Genomic DNA, 20,452 nt, shown 5'->3' with positions numbered 1-20,452 from the left:
ATTCTATCTACCACACAGAGAGCAATACAGTAATTAAGCCACAGGACATGGATGTTCTAAGATTACAAAACCAGAGACCAGTCACCATCTTCACTCTCCAAAACACCGCATCAGTCACCGCAGCACTCAGCCTCTTGGGACTAGTTATAATGAAGTGGGGTTTATGCACGAAAATTAAAAACAAAAATCAGTTGGTTGGGTGGAGGAGGTTACAGATTTACCACAGGTATACTGATCTCCTTCTTCTTAGTCACAAAGCAATAGCATATCCAGCAGCCAAAAACCATGTCATAAGTATACAGCACACTCTCGGTATTTTTTTTAAATGAGTAAAGAAGGCAGTGTTTTCATTATCAATGATCATGCTAAAGCGCAGTCAAGTATATTCTGCAAAGCTAACTCATCCTCCTCCTTAAAACTCTCCTTTGCTGTGATGTCTATAAAAACTTACATTTCAGAGTAGCAGCCATGTTAGTCTGTATCCGCAAAAAGAAAAGGAGGACTTGTGGCACCTTAGAGACTAACAAATTTATTTGAGCATAAGCTTTCGTGAGCTACAGCTCACTTCATCAGATACATGCAGTGGAAAATACAGTGGGGAGAATAAATGGATACAAATCAGACGTCAAGAATTATAACATTCAAAAACCAGTCAGAGAACACTTCAATCTCTCTGGTCACTCGATCACAGATCTTAGAGTGGCTATACTTCAACAAAAAAGCTTCAAAAACAGACTTCAACGAGAGACTGCTGAATTGGAATTAATTTGCAAACTGGACACCATTAAATTAGGCTTGAATAAGACTGGGAATGGATTTGTCATTACACAAAGTAAAACTTTTTCCCCATGTTTATTTCCTCCCCCCGCCCCACACACACACACACACACACACAGTTCCTCACACATTCTTGTCAACGGCTGGAAATGGCCCACCTTGATCATCACTACAAAAGGGTTTTTTTTCCTCTCCTGCTGGTAATAGCTCACCTTACCTGATCACTCTCATTACAGTGTGTATGGTAACACCCATTGTTTCATGTTCTCTGTGTATATAAAATCTCCCCACTGCATGACATCTGATGAAGTGAGCTGTAGGCCATGAAAGCTTATGCTCAAATAAATTTGTTAGTCTCCAAGGTGCCACAAGTACTCCTTTTCTTTTCACATTTTTAGAGTTAGTCTAAAAGTTGCCTGAGAAACCACCATTTAATGGAATTGGGAAGTTTCATGGCATGATTTGCTATTGACCCACACCTTATATAGAGATTTACACCAGTGCACAGTAGGTGTAAAACACTACTACATCAGAATGGTACCATTTTGCACTGCTGTAGGTGAGTACACAAAGGGCAGGGCAACGGAGAATCAGACCCACCGATTCAGTCCCCTCCAGAAAGTGATTCGACTTAATTCTCATTTTGCAGCAGTTTTACACTGGTGTAACTCCATTCATACAGTGGAGTTACTCCTGACTTGAAGTGAGCTGTGACTCACGAAAGCTTATGCTCAAATAAATTTGTTCATCTCTAAGGTGCCACAAGTACTCCTTTTCTTTTTGCGGATACAGACTAACATGGCTGCTACTCTGAAACTGGTGTATCTGTACCTTCTATCTTTTCAATGCTTCCATCTGAGAAAACCTCAAGAGCATGGGAACGCTGGCAACACAGCAGCTAAGGGAGCCAAATTTGCCTGGCAGCAAACACTGCAGAGATGAAAGAGCTTCTTTGCTTGGCCTGTTTCAAGGTTTACCTTTTGAAATGGCATGTTGAGGATTAGGCACAATGTCAAGAATCTTAAGTAGCAAAACAGGTTTGGGGGATCCCAAGCAGATAGGAATTTTATTGTTAGTTATTTTCCATCACACCCTTGTTTTTCTACCTTCTACATCCCCCCTAAGCCACAAAGCCACTGCTTTACTGTTTAAGTGACACCATCTCTCAGACATCTGTAGCTGCTCAGAGAAGCAATCAACAGTACGTTATTGACAAACCCAGCTTTTCACCCTGGCTCCATGCAAATTCCTTTTGTCTTGTGCATTTAAAGTGACACATTTCTCTAAAGCAAATGTTTTTCTTGGTCCTGCCCATTCTATTTTCATTCCTGGTGTGCCCCTCTGCTACATGTTGGAAGTAGGGGGGAAAAAGGATGATTGATGACTGAAGGGAAACAAGACAAAATGACCCTAATGAACATTAGACAGCTGTGCAAATGCCTTTCTTGCACACAAGAGATGGGCACATAAAAACTGCACAAATACCAGACATCCTAGTCTTGGAACTGGCCCCAGTTCCTTACCGAATGATGCTCTGGGCATAGATTTAATAAATAGTGCACAAGTGCTGGAGTTAACTGACCAGGGTTTCCCTCAATCAACCCCACCACTTACCTGTTCGCACAAGTGACATCACCCTCCTGAGAAAATACAAGTCATCCTTCATGGGCATTTTCTTTTCCCAATAAAGAAATGCATCATTTTTTTCTAAAAATAAAGAAATGAAAGCAAATTATATCCTATCAGAGTCAATGCTACAGCCCCACACGACCCTGCAATAAAAAAAGGCCTGATCTTACAGAAGGAACCATCCAGATAGAACCCAATGACATCTATTCAGGACTGGGACCTAAATCTAGTAACCAAGACCAGCCAATGGCAAAAGTGAAACCCCACAGTGCACATGCCAGACAAGAAAAATATTTAGGCCTCAATCCTACAAAGTCCAGAGCCAAGATAGTTCTAAAGAGCAGTGAAGAATTACTAGAGCTCAGCTCAGCTCCACCATGCTCCTGCCCCTGGCACCCCTCCTCTCTCCCATAATACAACACTTGTGCTTTCCACAGTGTCATCATGGAGGTGGGGATCCACTCACATGTAGGAGACTGCAGGATCAGGGTCTTATTTTAGCCCAGAATATACATTTCATAGTCAGGTGTCCCAGTGGTTATAAAAACAGTCAAACTTCTGTTGTTTACACTCTTATTGGTAGATACACCTCAGTATTGTCCTTTGCAGTGGGAAAGCAGTTCCACCCCAGATCCAACTACTGAAGAAGTCTAACAGTTCAGGCAGTTCCTAGGTCACTAGCAGTTGTTTAGATCCTCCTAAAGACCCATAGGTTCTACCCTATAAGGTTAGCTGTTTTAGCTGAACCCAGCCATGTGACCATTCATCAGCAAAGAGGGCCAACACCTGCTGCAGCTCTTTTGCTGGAGATGGGCTTTTAACCCCATTCTTGCCAGATGCTGGATGATATTAACAGCAATAATGAGGGTGACCAGATGTCCTGATTCTATAGGGACTGTCCTGATATTCGGGGCTTTTTCTTATATAAGTGCCTCCTACCCTCCATCCCTGTCCTGATTTTTCACACTTGCTTTCTGGTCATCCTAGCAATAATTTGCATGTATTATACTAGTTGCCATCCACAGATAGCAATGTGCTTTATAAAACTCAAGGCATAGCTACTCCACTTTGAATTCACACCCTGCCTTAATGCAGAACAACTTTAATGTATAGACAAGCCCTTAGATCATTATCCCTTTTTTTTTCTTAGAGATGGAATACCTGGGGTACAGAAAGATAAAGCAACTTGCTTAAGGTCACACTGCAACTCAGTGATGAAGCCAGGGTTAGAAACCAGGAGTCCTGGCTCCCACACCCTTGCACTAGCCACTGGACTCATCATAAAGAACCTTCTAGGTTCTTAAACAGCATTAGGTATTTTCAATGAACTGTAGCTGGTGAGACTGCAGGTGCTATTCTAATTCACAGACACATCTAGGGTCTTATCTGAAGCCCACTGGAAATCTGTGAAAACTTTCCCAGTGACTTCAAGAAGGCTTTGGATCAGTCCCCTCAGCCTTATACTTTCCAGTATACAGTGAGTGTTGCCCAATGATGAACAAGAAAAAATGAGTAAGGCCTGATCCTGCAAACACTAATGTCAGTAATTACTTACAGGAGTAAAATAATTCAGCTGTGTAACCAAGGACTTCAGGATTTGCGGTGATATTTGTACTAGTGATCTTCAATCTGCTAGTTTGAAAACTTAGTTCCCTCCCCTCTGTTATTTATAGTTCACATGTTCATTTCAGCTGGATTGTGGGGGTTTTCTCTGCCCAGCACTTTGGAATGTACTTCATGAAAGGGTTGTATTCCATGGTCTCTTGTCAATTCATGCCCATTATGAACCAGTACATGCGATGGACCTATAAATAAAAGAGATGTGCGGCCTGAGTCTGATCTAAATTGTGTCATATTAACTCTGTTGAAGTCAGTAGAGTTACTCCATATCTACACTGGTACCTGAAACCGGACTCTGGTCTGTGCGGCATGTTTTCTGAGATTAATAAGGCTCAGTTTTCCCCGGAGTCTGAGCTCTGTGTCCATTATGAAACTCTGATTCTGTGTCAGCCTGGCTCTGGCGTAAGTTAGAGCAGCTTTTAGCTATACTATACAGCACCATGCGCTTGCCCCTGGCACACCTCCTCTATTCCTTAACATGCTGCCTAAGCCAGGAGGCATGGAAGTGGCTGGCAAAGTAACCAGTCCAACAATTTTTCCAGAGACACTTTCCCCTCTACAAGGGTAACTTTTCACTTGTTGTTTATGGCCAGATTCTGGCCCCTTTGTACCACATGAGTGTCTTAAAGAGGCCAGATTGTTAATGAGAAGCTGGCCCATAAAAAGGGTCAGAGGGGACTAATCTGATCATCCAGGCTGACCTCCTACATGCATAGCACGGGCCAGAGAATGTCACCCAGCAATTCCTGCATGCAGCCCTGGCATCTGTGGTTGTCTTTTCAAAAGACATCCAGTGGCAATTTAAAAATGCCAAGCAATGGAGAATTTACTCCTTGTTTCATGCCCCTTCCACTTTTGACCCACTGGGGAGTACAACTTGGGATGCCAGAGACACAGAAACAGAATTTTACTAAATATCCAGCTGCAATACACCCTGAACTCGCTGAAAGTATAGAGAGAGGGATACATCCTCTCAGTAAATTCATCCTTGTGATAGCTTCATAGCTTTGCTGAGATTCACTGAATTGTGTTTAGCATCATACATCTTCTTGTTATTTACTGCTAATCTTTTACAGTGATACATTATCCCCCTGGAAGAGAAATGCTTTAGCATTAGGCAGTGTACTGGAGAAGATTTCTGAAAGACATGAAGAACAGCTTACCTCATTTTACATATATGGGGCAACGCTTTCTGATTTTAAAAAGCCAATGAAAAAGAAAGACATTTATATTAGCTACAAAAAGAGGTGCATCTTCTTGGGAGAGGGAGGTGGCTTGGCGGTTAGGAGTTAGCCAGGCGTACAGACCCTTTCACCTCTAAGTACTAGTTGATATTCAGCGTAAGGCAATAATGACTCAGAGTGTCTACTATCCGATAGCTGGTCAGTGTGCCAATACGTTTTGTGAATCTCAGTTCATTTCCCATTGTTCACATCACACTGTCAGCCTCAGCAGAGAACCCTGTAATTGAATAGGCCCCATACATTGACAGGTTTCAGAGTAGCAGCCGTGTTAGTCTGTATTCGCAAAAAGAAAAGGAGTACTTGTGGCACTTTAGACACTAACAAATTTATTTGAGCATAAGCTTTCGTGAGCTACAGCTCACTTCATCAGATGCATTCCGATACACTGGACTCCTCTCTTGCCCAGCAAGGTGATTGCTTTGCGAGAGGGGCATGGTGTGTTGGCTGGGTAGTGTAAAGGAATCTTGTCCTGTCACTATTTGTTCTGCGGTTAAACAGAACACATCAGTATCCAGCACTTTTCACAGGCATTAAATTCCCTCCAAGTCCTTTTGAGAGACATTTATACTCCTGGTCTGCATATTAGTCTGGAATAACCTCTGTCACTCCCATTCACAGTATACTATTCTGGAATAACCTGTCACTGCCGTTCACAGCGTAACACACACCAGGGCTTGTGAGAACTCTGGTAGCACAAAGAACTTTGTGTTTTCCCTTCCAACAGCCATGTGAGCACATTAGTCCAGTTTCACCCTTTTCTCCTTACACTAACCATTTAAGAGAGACAAGGTGGGTGAAGTAATATCTTTTCCTGAACTTCTGTTGGTGAAAGAGACACGCTTTTGAGCTACATAGAGCTCTTTTTCAGGTCTAAGCTCTGTGTAGCTTGAAAGCTTGTTTCTTTCACCAACAGAAGTTGATCCAATAAAAGATATTACCTCACCCACCTTGTTTCTCTCATATCCTGTGACCAACACAGTTAAAATACCTCTGCAAACAAAACATTTAAGGCATATTTATAAAGTCAGACAGTCACTCAGCTTCTTCCCCTTGCAATATAAAAGCCTCTTTGTTATGAAATGAGATAGAAGAAATAAGCCAACCCAAACCTTCCTTACTCTCTTGATTGCTCTCCCAACCTTAGTCCCACTTGACAACACAGCTGTAAACAGCTGCCAAGAGACCTCCAGGGTCTATCACACTTTGGACAATTTAAAGTCACAAGCAAAGTAATTGTTCATCCTTAGCCTTTCCAGCTACTGCAGAGGACTGAGCATTTATGTTGTTCATAATGAGATTTCCATGAGTTGACCTACTTTAATAAGTTGATTACTGCCAAATGTATGAGGGACGTGTATATACCGCAGGCATGTACCTCTTGTATTACCAGACGTACCTGATTTCAGTAGAACATCAGCTTAAAGAGGTAGCATGGGAATTTTGGGGGAGGAGTGGGAAGGGACTGATGGAAAAGGCCTGACAGACTCAACATGACTTTGGACAGTGAAGAAATTTTGGAGGATCTTCTAGCAATTGATGAGCTCTGACTTCTGCTTTTGTGTTCAGTCCTGTGAGTTCTGTGACCTCATCCTCCTATCCTATTAGTTGATTTTGTCCTCCTGTCATGTCCTGCTTGTCATGTAGAGCTTTCTGGGGCAAGGGCTATCTTTTGGTATATATTCGTATAGCACATAGCACATAACTTCCTCTGTACCAGGGGTTGCACGGAGAAGAGGGAGGGACTGGAAAGCCTAAAACAGGTTTTCTCTATTACTGGGGAGGGAGGCGTCAATATTGGGTAAACTGATGCTGAGATGGACTTTGATGGAACTTTGTTCCTGACCGATATATTGAGCCAGATTCACAGCTGGTGTAAACCAGCAGAGCTCCTTGATTTCAGTGCAGCTATGCCAATCTACAGCAGCTGAGGAACTGCCCACTGTCAATATTAATGGAACAGCACAGTGTTCGGCTGTTATAACTGAGGGGGAAGCAAAGACCTTGTAAGGGGGTTTTACGCTCCTGGGATTTTTTTAAACAATTTGCTTCTTTGTGCAATCTGGTACATTCCGAAGGCTAAATGTTTGCTCTTGACAAGTATGCTTTTAATCCCAGGCAGGGATGATTTCTCAGGATACAGAAAGGAGGTGAATTTCAGGGACATGGAAAGCATCCCACTGAATAGATGTCAGAGTAGCAGCCGTGTTAGTCTGTATTCGCAAAAAGAAAAGGAGTACTTGTGGCACCTTAGAGACTAACAAATTTATTAGAGCATAAGCTTTCGTGAGCTACAGCTCACTTCATCGGATGCATCCGATGAAGTGAGCTGTAGCTCACGAAAGCTTATGCTCTAATAAATTTGTTAGTCTCTAAGGTGCCACAAGTACTCCTTTTCTTTTTACTGAATAAATGGTGTCAGAATTTTCACAAGGGGTTTCTAATGCAGTCCATTAAGGCTTTTCCTGACAGACAAATGGAGTTTACAGTACTTAGATTAATAATCTAGAGTTTCAAAAGCCACCAGGCATTGACCATATGCTACTGGGAGACCGTGCTGTGCAGCAGAAAATCCTGGGGTGAAATTCTGGCCCCAGTGAAGTCAATAGGAGTTTGGCAATTTGATTTTGGTGGCATTCCACCAGGGATGAATTTAGTCCCTGGGTTTTAAAAAGAGATCATTCTTGCTTTCCCCAGAGCTTGAGGTTTAACACTTCAATAATCCAAAACATTTGTTTTGGTATTATAATTAGTGCCAGCACCAATCCAAATGGCTTATGCAACAATATATATCGTTTCAGAAGGAATAGTAACACTGCGTAGGTCCCCAGAACCTGTCCTCCAAGGAAAGTGCTTGACAAACATGAATTAATTAATCTCCACAACACACCTTTGAGGCAGGGAAACTGGGGAGCTGATTTTAACAGCTTCTGAGCACCCCCAATTCTAACAGAAGTCAATAATACCCTATGGTGCTCAGCACCTCACCTAATCAGCTCCTTTTAAGCGACTTCTCCAAGCTACAGTAAACCAGAGACAAACCAAGAATAGAACCCAGGCACTTGGACGCCCAATCCACCCCTGCTCAGTCTAAATTAAAGAGCTTTGAGCCAAGTCTGCAGCATCATCCAGTAGCCTGTAAATTGCAGGACTGAAATACTAATGGCCAGATGCAAATCGTTGTGTGGTTCCAATCAGGGTTTAGATTAGAATTAATACCTGAATAAATGAATGCAGAGGAGATAGCAATTAAGGTCCAAGATTTATCTTATATTTTAAAAAGGTGAAAAGAAGAGGCGGATTAAAAACACAGGCATGGAAATATTTTATATATATATTTTTACAGCGAAACAAAGGAGTTTGTGAGGCTCTTTGGAACCCTTGAGAAAGACTCTTGCTGACATCAGAGGGCTTTGGATCAGGTCAATCAGCCCTAGCGTATTAGAATCCCAAACACTGCAGCTTTATGCTAGCATATGAGAACCGGAAGATGAAGCTGATTTGAAAGAGCGGGGTAATTGACCAGTGTCGTCTCATTGTCTGCACCAAATCATGATTTGAAAAATGTGAACAAAACAGATTAAGGGCATAAAACCAGGTTCCAAGTGTGCAGTATCAGGCTGCATTCTTAGGCCCCAATCCTACAAGCACGTGTGAGCAATCACACTGGCTCCAATTAACGTAAGCCACTGACTTCAGTAAGACAACTCACATGCTTAAAGGTTAAATGTGCATCAAAGCCTGCAGGATGAGGCATTTAGTAGGTCAGAATCACGGAGTACACCTGCTTTGTGTAGGTGCACTCCCACTAAGAGTCAGTGAACTTGTGATATTTGCGGCAAAAGAGATACCACTGAATTTCTGTATGGCACTTAAATAATAACAATCAGTCAGATATCAACTTAATGCAACAAGGGCTGGATCATATGTCTCTGGAAGTCGATAATTAAATGCAGTTTGGCTTCCTGCAGGAGGAGGATTGGGCCCTGAAGACAGTCTGAAATATTTCCTGCCTCAGTGAGTGGCAGGAAGTGTTTTGTGCAACATTCCCAGACCTCACGTGAAGCAGCACTCAGCCAAAAATAGAACAGAAGAGGCTCATGTGTAGAATAAAATCCCACAGGAACTGGCTGGCATACAAAAATAATACATTTACCATAAACCATACGCTGGGTTGCAAAGTTGTTTCTTGGTCTGGATCTAATTTGGAGTTCCACCTAATCAAATGAAATCTGAGAGATGCATACATAGTTACCCTTTCCTGAAAAATACCACCCTGAGATCTTCTATTATTGCCATTTGATAGGAAATTGTTTACATGCAATGCTGCCTGTCCAACAGGTGCAGAAAGCATGTGATATGATTTTTGAAAGTTTCAAGAGGGGAAAGAATCAGTTCCCTCTGGTACATTTGCAGCATTATTTAAGCATTATTTAGTAATTAACTCTTTCAGGATAACAACAAGGAGTCTGGTGACACCTTAAAGACTAACAGATTTATTTGGGCATAAGCTTTCGTGATTAAAAAACCACTTTTTTCAGGATGCAATCAAACTGTATAGAGGCCTATCATGTGGACCACATCCTGAAATAAACCTTTACCAAACCCCTCTTCTGGCCTTCAAACAGCCCCCCAACCTCACCAAGCTCAGCAGCAGCAGGAAGCTCTCCCCACAGACCAGGACCCACCAACTCAAAACAACATCAGACCCTGCCATAACAACAGATGCAAAAACTGCAGACATATCTCCATTGCTACAATGATCAATACCCCCCACAACACACCCTTCAGGATGCAGAGGTCCTACATATGCCTATCACAATATGTGGTGTACCTTATCCAATGCATCAATGCCCCAACAAGAACTATGTGGGTGAAACTCAACCAGACAATCATTGCACTCTTGAATGAACTCACACAGAAAAATGAAAAAAGACAAAAACACCATATCACTTGTGGGCTAACACTGTTCACAAAAAGAAAAGGAGTACTTGTGGCACCTTAGAGACTAACATCATCTCAGGCATTGGCACCCTGACAGCAGGATTGTCTGGCTATGTAGACTCCCTCCTCAGGCCCTACGTTACCAGCACTCCCAGCTATCTTCGAGATTTGTTAGTCTCTAAGGTGCCACAAGTACTCCTTTTCTTTTTGCGAATACAGACTAACACGGCTGCTACTCTGAAAACTGTTCACAAAACAATCACTGCATAGCTGACCTCTCAGTCCTCATCCTCAAAGGAACCGTTCACACCTTCAAAAGACGAGCCTGAACCTTAAATTCATAACTTTGCTAACACTAGATTTATGGGTTTCAGAGTAGCAGCCATGTTAGTCTGTATTCACAAAAAAGAAAAGGAGTACTTGTGGCACCTTAGAGACTAACACATTTATTTGAGCATAAGCTTTCATGAGCTACAGCTCACTTCACCGGATGCAACTAGCTCACGAAAGCTTATGCTCAAATAAATGTGTTAGTCTCTAAGGTGCCACAAGTACTCCTTTTCTTTTTTACTAGATTTATGGCTTATTACAAGTTTCATAGTAGCAGCTGTGTTAGTCTGTATTCGCAAAAAGAAAAGGAGTACTTGTGGCACCTTAGAGACTAACAAATTTATTAGAGCATAAGCTTATCCGATGAAGTGAGCTGTAGCTCATGAAAGCTTATGCTCTAATAAATTTGTTAGTCTCTAAGGTGCCACAAGTACTCCTTTTCTTTTTGGCTTATTACAACAATCTGTAACCCACTAACCCCTCTTTTTTGTTCTCTGACTGCTGAGGTGTTAACAGGTCACTTCACCTTGAATGGTCCCTTAGAATGTGTGCTAACTACTTATATTAATGACAGGTTTCAGAGTAGCAGCCGTGTTAGTCTATATTCGCAAAAAGAAAAGGAGTACTTGTGGCACCTTAGAGACTAACAAATTTACTAGAGCATAAGCTTTCGATGCATCCGATGAAGTGAGCTGTAGCTCACGAAAGCTTATGCTCTAATAAATTTGTTAGTCTCTAAGGTGCCACAAGTACTCCTTTTCTTTTTACTTATACTAAACAATCTGCTCCATCTTGCATTTAGCTGTGACACTTGGAGTACCTTTCCCACACCTAGAAAAGGAGGACTTGTGGCACCTTAGAGACTAACAAATTTATTTGAGCATAAGCTTTCGTGAGCTGTAGCTGTAGCTCATGAAAGCTTATGCTCGAATAAATTTGTTAGTCTCTAGGGTGCCTCAAGTATTCCTTTTCTTTTTGCAGATACAGACTAACACTGCTGCTACTCTGAAACCTTTCCCACACCTGAGAGTGCTCTGTGTAGCTCAAAAGCTTTTATCTTTCACCAACAGAAGTTAATCCAATAAAAAAACACCTACCTACCTTGTCTCTCTTGCTAGCACATGACAATCAGAAAGTGAGTAGAAACAACAGTAGGCTTGACTAGTTTGGTTTCTTTGTCTAGGCTTATTGAAGAGCAAAAATCAAGGCCCAAATCCTGCCAACATTGACACACATTTGTAGTTATTGGAACTATTCATATGCCTACTGGCAGTGCTGGGTCTTAAACAAGCAACATAAAGAGTAAACAATAAATCAGATTCTTAAATCTGTTGCAGTTTTAATACAAAAGTCTGGTGTTTTTAGTAACATAGGTGAGGAATCTTTTTATTAGCATTATGTTGATATCATCCCTGTTAAGATTTTCATAATGCATGTCTGCAGTTAGTAATATGCTGATCTCCTGAGGTATTTACCCTAGCAGTTGTCTTTATTGGGCTATTAATAGCTTTACTTCTTTAATTGAACATGCCAGTCTTAAAGAGCGGTCCTAGAGTGATTTGCTCCCTGTCTGGATTCAGAGACAGATCTGCTGAGTTTAGTGACAAAAATAATTTTGTACTGCTTTTTCTTCCTGTCATTCTACACGGGGGTTAGGGTCGGTGTAACTATGTCACTCAGGGCTGTGGATTTTTAACACCACTGAGCAACGTAGTTATACCAAAGTAAGGGTATGGCTACACTGGAAACTTCAAAGCGCTGCCGCGGGAGCGCTCCCGCAACAGCGCTTTGAAGTGCAAGTGTGGTCGCTCCTAGTAATCCACCTCCCAATGCTCGGAGCCTGTCCACACTAGCACTTTAAAGTACTCAGACTTGCTGCGCTCAGGGGAGTGATTCACCCCCCGAGCCAGCAAATTAGAGTGCTATAAAATGTAAGTGTAGACAAGACCTTAGTGTGTAGTGCAGACCTGGGTAAAGAAGAACCACATCTTAACATGATGGAGATGCATGGAAGAGGTGTGGAGTAGATTCTAAGGGATCCTAACTGGGACCTGAGCCACTAGATCAGCACAAATCAGAACATCACCGAGTGAGATGGGATGACAAACAATTGGACATAGTTTACCTTCCTTTAGAAAAGAAGCACATGCTCCTTTGACTAGCCCTTGATGCAGGCTGTAGTGTACATCACTTTCTCTGGATGCTCTCCTTGGATGCTTGGTGTGGAAGTTAGGCCCTGGGTCTTGTGTTCTTCTGAGTCCTTGCTAAGAATCCTGCCCTGCTGCTTGTATGAGAGGCAGAAGATCTCTTTACTCCTCTATTCCTGACCCCTAAGCTTCCTCAGTACACTCAGCATAAGACAGGATATTTGTATTTAATCTACAGTGATGATACTCCATTTCCTCTGTAGGCTTGTATTCTTCTAGCCGGTCCCTGAGGAAAGAATACAAGATGTGAACAAGGGTAAGGTAATGTCTCTTAACAGTAAAGGGTAAATATGTAAATGTTCAGACCCAAAGGCTTTTAAAACAATTTACAATGAATGCTGCCTTATCAGCCAAGTGGCTTGCTTTACACCCTGAAATTGCACAACAATGTGCTCCCATAGAGATCAGCCTTTTGAAAAGTCCCTTCTGAACACTGCCCATTGTTATTCTAACTCCATGTGGTGACATAAAGTTAACTACTTGAGTGCTTGAGGGTGCACAGGTACTTGATGGTCACATTCATGGACTTTTGGACATGTGACTGTCTGCTGACTAAATGGAGTATTTGTGGCACCTTAGAGACTAACAAATTTATTAGAGCATAAGCTTTCATGAGCTACAGCTCACTTCATCGGATGCATCTGATGAAATGAGCTGTAGCTCACGAAAGCTTATGCTCAAATAAATTTGTTAGTCTCTACGGTGCCATAAGTACTCCTTTTCTTTTTACAGATACAGACTAACACGGCTGCTACTCTGAAACCTGTCTGCTGACTGAAATGGGAAATGCTCCGCAAGAGATGGACCAAAGTCATTGTGAACTTTTGGCATGAGAGGTTAGATAATGGGGCATTACAACAGATAAGATAAGTTTCTAACTCCTCCTCCAATGCCCTCGGGTGTGTGTCCTGGTCCTCATGGAAAATTCCTGTAGAATGTAACAGCGATAAAAGCTGTATGATTCTATTACTCAATTACTCAAAGGTCTATAAAAATTATTCTGAAAACTTGTGGAGTTTTTCTATGTTACTTTTAAACCATAGTGCCCTAGCCCGACCAACACTGCCCTTAGAACTAACCCTTATCCCGAAGTTATGGATCTGGCTTACTGACTTTCTTTACCAACATTGTTCACATTGGAGACTTGCTGTGGATATAGAAGGCCTCGCATAAGATTTATACCATCTCCCCCAGACATCCCAGTTATCAAAGCCTGTAGACTGGTTAAAAAAAATCTATAGAAAGATTAGCAACCTGTTAAATCCTATAGGAATGTTCCACAATTGTGTCAGCAGCTGTCCATAGAATAACCACTCAAAAGACTGAATTGTCAGAATTTACCAAGGAGATTGGGCCCCATGAGAAGCACTCTATGTTCCAGTTAGTTTCAACAGAGACCAATTCTCAGGCACACATTGAAATCCATTTTGCCATTGACTTCAACAGGAGCAGAAACAGACTTAAAAGATGCAAAATCTAGAAATAATCTGGGGTTGCAAAATTCTTAATCAGATCCAAATCCAGGTCCACATGCCAGTGTGTCCAAACCAAGGGGTATGAGGTAGGCCTATTTCTAACCTCTGCAAACATTAATATGGTCTCAAAATAATGCAGAGCTTAGTAAAGTCCTGTTACTACTGCACTCTGTGTGAATATACGTGATCTGAGACTTCTTAAAAAAATTTTCTCCTTACTGACACGCAACACAGGTCCAGGAAGCAATAATACTGCCACTATTTAGCACTGACACACTACCTTATAAATACTATAATTAATTCTCACAACCCCGCAGTAAATAGTAGTCACTCCATTTTACAGATGGAGGAAGTAGAACATAGAGAGGATAAACCATTTGGCCAAAGGCACAGAGAGCTGGTCTATGCTGAAAACTTACATTGGCATAGCTATGTCTCTCAGGAATGTGAAAGATGTAGCTATGCCAACCTAACCCCCAGAGTAGACAGCGCTAGGTCAACAGAAGAATTCTTCTATCAATCTAGCAAATACCTTTCAGGGAGGTAGGTTAACTACAGCAACAGGAGAGTTCTCCCGTCCCTATAGCGAATATAGCTGTGCCATTGTAGCACTTTAAGTGTAGACAGAGCCAGAGGGATTGAGGATTTACCTATATGGGGACACTCAGCAAAATTTATCTGAATTAACTAAAGTGTGAAGAAGTGGATAAATTAAACTGCATTAAACCCCTGTGTAGACACTTTCATTCAGAATTAAAGTAATCTTAATTCGGTTTAGTTTAATTCACAGCTAACCTGAATTACAACCACACAATTTACATGGGTTTAACTAATCCACTTTAAATTAACACACTCGTGAATTCAGATTAATTTTCTGAGTGTCCCCACGTAGATAAGCCCTGCTTGACAAAGCTGAACTCAAGGATGATGGGCTGCCCAGGTTGTGTTCACATCATACCCATCTCTGCCTTTTGCACATATCACCAGACTTTTATTCATGGTGCAGAGCCCAACACAAGCGGCCATTGCTGGAAACTGAAAACCAAATGCAAAAGGGAGTGCCTTGATTTTTCACTGCAGGACTATGATGTAAAGACCTCATATTAGTACACGCGAAAATTACTTTACCATCAGGAAAAAGAAAAGGAGTACTTGTGGTACCTTAGAGACTAACAAATTTATTAGAGCATAAGCTTTCATGAACTACAGCTCACTTCATCGGATGCTTGAAACCATCAGGGTTTCTGACACAGACATTTTGTTTGGAAAATTTTTCCACCAAATGCATCCAACGAAGTGAGCTGTAGCTCACGAAAGCTTATGCTCTAATAAATTTGTTAGTCTCTAAGGTGCCACAAGTACTCCTTTTCTTTTTGCGAATACAGACTAACAGGGCTGCTACTCTGAAACTGTAAGTTTCACATACAAGAGATCCACTTCCTGGACACTACGGTGCTAATAAGCGATGGTCACATAAACACCACCCTATATCGGAAACCTACTGACCGCTATTCCTACCTACATGCCTCTAGCTTTCATCCAGATCATACCACTCGATCCATTGTCTACAGCCAAGCGCTACGATATAACCGCATTTGCTCCAACCCCTCAGACAGAGACAAACACCTACAAGATCTCTATCATGCATTCCTACAACTACAATACCCACCTGCTGAAGTGAAGAAACAGATTGACAGAGCCAGAAGAGTACCCAGAAGTCACCTACTACAGGACAGGCCCAACAAAGAAAACAACAGAACGCCACTAGCCATCACCTTCAGCCCCCAACTAAAACCTCTCCAACGCATCATCAAGGATCTACAACCTATCCTGAAGGACGAGCCATCGCTCTCTCAGATCTTGGGAGACAGACCAGTCCTTGCTTACAGACAGCCCCCCAATCTGAAGCAAATACTCACCAGCAAGCACACACCACACAACAGAACCACTAACCCAGGAACCTATCCTTGCAACAAAGCCCGTTGCCAACTCTGTCCACATATCTATTCAGGGGATACCATCATAGGGCCTAATCACATCAGCCACACTATCAGAGGCTCGTTCACCTGCGCATCTACCAATGTGATATATGCCATCATGTGCCAGCAATGCCCCTCTGCCATGTACATTGGCCAAACTGGACAGTCTCTACGTAAAAGAATGAATGGACACAAATCAGACGTCAAGAATTATAACATTCAAAAACCAGTTGGAGAACACTTCAATCTCTCTGGTCACTCGATCACAGACCTAAGAGTGGCTATACTTCAACAAAAAAGCTTCAAAAACAGACTCCAACGAGAGACTGCTGAATTGGAATTAATTTGCAAACTGGATACAATTAACTTAGGCTTGAATAGAGACTGGGAATGGATGAGTCATTACACAAAGTAAAACTATTTCCCCATGGTATTTCTCCCTCCCACCCCACCCCCCACTGTTCCTCTGATATTCTTGTTAACTGCTGGAATTAGCCTACCTGCTTGTCACCATGAAAGGTTTTCCTCCTTTCCCCCCCCTGCTGTTGGTGATGGCTTATCTTAAGTGATCACTCTCCTTACAGTGTGTATGATAAACCCATTGTTTCATGTTCTCTGTGTGTGTGTATATAAATCTCTCCTCTGTTTTTTCCACCAAATGCATCCGATGAAGTGAGCTGTAGCTCACGAAAGCTTATGCTCTAATAAATTTGTTAGTCTCTAAGGTGCCACAAGTACTCCTTTTCTTTTTGTGAAACTGTAAGGAGAGTGATCACTTAAGATGAGCCATCACCAGCGGGGGCGGGGGAGGAGGAAAACCTTTCATGGTGACAAGCAAGGTGGGCCATTTCCAGCAGTTAACAAGAATGTCTGAAGAACAGTGGGGGGTGGGGTGGGGGGGAGAAATAACAGGGGGAAATAGTTTTACTTTGTGTAATGACTAATCCACTCCCAGTCTCTATTCAAGCCTAAATTAATTGTATCCAGTTTGCAAATTAATTCCAATTCAGCAGGTGAGATTCCCTGGGGGGGAGGGAATAATCTGTGGTAGTTTTTGCTCAGGGGTAGCCCACTCCTTCGGCAGAGCCAGACATCAAAGTAGGCCAGCACATAGCTTGGCAGCACCATAACTCTGTCTATTCCCTGCCTCTTCCCTTCCAGATCTGGAGCCGCAACACAGGTAGCCATACAGTGGCCTGTGCAAGGTGGGGAGAGTGAGTCCTTTCTCTCTCCTATGTCCCTATACAGATGCGAAAGGAACTCTTAATGACCAAATGCCAGCCCATGGTAAGCTTTGCAGGACTAGTTCAGACTCGGTATGAGCAGGTGCAAGTTAAAGGAGACACCTGCTGACACCAGGCCTGAACTGGGCCCTGCACTGTTATTTCCCAATTATTCTCACATATTTCCCTGTCCTTAATCTTTGTAGCTCAGGACATTGACATGCAAACAGGGAATTTGCTTCTTACCCATTCATCTGCCACAGACGCATTTTCTACCCTGGTCTGTGGCATTGCAATGGTTTTTGGGAATGTGACAATCCTGATGATGACAGCATGCACCAAAAACTTTCGCTTAAGCAACCTGAGCAAGTGACTTCATGGGCACACAGAACTTGCACCTGACTCTGATCTTACCTTCCCTACAATATCTCCCTTGATTTCAATGGAATTACTCCTGATTCACATCAATAAATGAAAAAGGGGCAGTAAATCCAAATTATAACAAACATAATATTCTTCCATATGGAACGTTTTTCCAAAGTTCCCAGTGTTCCATCAGCAGCAGGAGTGTTTTGAAATCAATTTGAGTTTCTTTGTTTAGATTTTTTTTTTTTTAGGAAAGGTACAAAACATGTAACATATTTGTGAATGTCAGTTCTTCCAGGCAGGGACTGGGTCACACTGTGTGTTTGTACAGTAGCTAGTGTCACAGGAATCCAGTTCTTACAGGAGCCTCTGGCACAACTAGCACAAATAATAATAATAATAATATGCAAAAGACAGAAGACCTAAGGGTTAGGGGGAAAGACGATGACTAGGAGACATAGAGAGAAAATTAGAAACTGGAGCAGAGAACTAAGAATAAGGGCTCCTAGGTTCTATTCTTGACTCTTAAAAAAAAAAAAAAAAGGAAAGGAGTACTTGTGGCATCTTGGAGACTAACAAATTTATTTGAGCATAAGCTTTCGTGAGCTACAGTTCACTTCATCGGATGCATTTGGTGGAAAATAAAGTGAGGAGATTTATATAAATGTATATAATGTATATAAATCTCCCCACTGTATTTTCCACCGAATGCATCCGATGAAGTGAGCTGTAGCTCACGAAAGCTTATGCTCAAATAAATTTGTTAGTCTCTAAGGTGCCACAAGTACTCCTTTTCTTTTTTGTGAATACAGACTAACACAGCTGCTACTTTGAAACCGATTCTTGACTCTGTGGCCTTGGACAAGTCACTTTACTTTTGTTCCTCAGTTTTACCCATTTTGTAAAATAACCCTTACTTTCCTCTCCGGAGGCACTGTGAAGCTTCATGTTTATCAAGGACTATAAAAGGCACCATTGTTTATCAGTTGAATGTATTGTTGACTCATGGGCTTGCCACATATATCTGTCACATCAGATGTTTCAAAGAGATCTGACTCAGATGTACAATAATTAATGTGAAGGAAACATGTCCTGATGAGTTAGGACCTAAGTAATCACAAAAGGCAGGTTTATTTATGGGCTTGGTTTGCTATGCATCTGATCCTGTCTGGTGCCAAGCATCTTCCACTCCCAAAGGTACCAAGTACCTTCTACTCCCATTGGCTTCCATGGAGACTGAAGGCACTCTGCACCTCACAAGATCAAGCCCTGTGCCACTAATGTAGGTGGGGCTATTTATCTAACCTAGAGAGAGAGAGAGAGCTTGGGAGTGGATGTGAAGAAAATATATGATCTTTAAATTCATATTATCAGAGCTCTGCTCCCACCGCCAACTCTTTCTGCTAAATGCCCTAAATAGCTCCAGGTATTTCCCGTTGCCCTCAGGGATTCATTCACGTGACACTTCAGCAGAAGCTTAAAGCTCACAGGTTAAACTTCACATCTGCGGAACTGTTTCTTGAACAGGAAACACATTGTTGCATATACAACAATGTTCCTGGGAATCTTTTAAATTCTGGGTACTTCACATCAGTCCAACAATGCAAAGTACCTTAAGCAGAACAGGTCTCCCTGTACATGATGAAATCGGAGATTGGAATCTACCTGTAACAAACTTGGATGTGTTCTCTCTTGCCACAGCTTTTACATTTTGCTGGATCAAGTACCTCTATTAAAATCATTATCATGAGTCCGATCTTGTAGCCCTTACTCATGTGATCAGACCGAATTAAATAAGTGGGTTTGACTTTCATCTGGTTTTATAGGAGTATCACTCCACTGACTTCAACAGAGTTACTCCTGATTTACTCCAGTGCAAGTCAGACCAGCATCAGGTCCAACATTTATAAAGTCAGTGGAACTACTCATGTGAGTAAGGGTAGGACTGAGATGTGGAGGGTGAAGAGGTGGAATATGCAAAAGACTTCTCCCCTATTTGTTAGATATGACCCTGACTTGGATCACTGTTTCCAAATCTCTTTGGACCCTAAACTTCTTCCCTCCACAGCGTTGGAGAAGTTTGGATCTGGATCCAGATCTGGATCTGAACTTCAGAATTTCAGACACATCTTTGTAAGATGGATCCAAACACCGTCAGCAGATCCAAGCCTCCTTGTACTTTTGGAGAAGTTTGGACCTGAACTTCCTGCCCCAGGCCCCACTCTCATTTTAATAGAAATGTAGATCCTGTTTGACTCTTTAATTCTTGGAGAGCATCATCTATCTTGTTATTTTTAGTGATGGAGGGGAAGTGTGAGGACCACTGTTCCCGCTAAGCTGTGTGCGTGTTCACGTGCACACAGATCCTAAACCCCATACACAGGGCGAAACACCACACGCACAAAAATTTGCACAGAAGCACAACAATTTGCACAGAAGACATTTTTTGCGCACACAGCCTGTCAAAAATTAGAGGGAACATTGGTGAGGACACATGGAGTAATCCCTAATTTCATACTTACGTCACTTAGACATATTCTGCATAGCCACTGACTTTTGAGAGGTTACTCAACACTTAGTGAATGCAGCACTTCCTCCATGAGCAACAATCCCATGACCCTGGTGTCCCTGTAGGTAAATGTCTCAGTTAATGACACATCC

General features: G+C 42.1%; 1 long non-coding RNA gene across 2 annotated transcripts in view; it reads right to left on the bottom strand.

Moving 5' to 3' along the window:
- Window positions 1-3,111, bottom strand: part of LOC122457055 — a 137,793-nt gene extending 134,682 nt beyond the window's left edge. The window contains exons 1-2 of one of the 2 annotated variants that reach the window (XR_006276334.1): window positions 2,873-3,111; window positions 2,392-2,484 (exon numbers count right to left, since the gene is read on the bottom strand). This is a non-coding gene — a long non-coding RNA (uncharacterized LOC122457055). The remainder of the gene's footprint in view (window positions 1-2,391; window positions 2,485-2,872) is intronic. The other variant, XR_006276335.1, reaches the window with a different exon arrangement.
- Between the last annotated feature and the right edge of the window lie 17,341 nt (window positions 3,112-20,452).

This window comes from Dermochelys coriacea, chromosome 18 (assembly GCF_009764565.3).
Source record: "Dermochelys coriacea isolate rDerCor1 chromosome 18, rDerCor1.pri.v4, whole genome shotgun sequence".
Lineage (NCBI taxonomy): Eukaryota > Metazoa > Chordata > Testudines > Dermochelyidae > Dermochelys > Dermochelys coriacea.
Note: the sequence above shows the minus strand (reverse complement) of the source record. Positions and strands in the feature narration are given on the sequence as shown.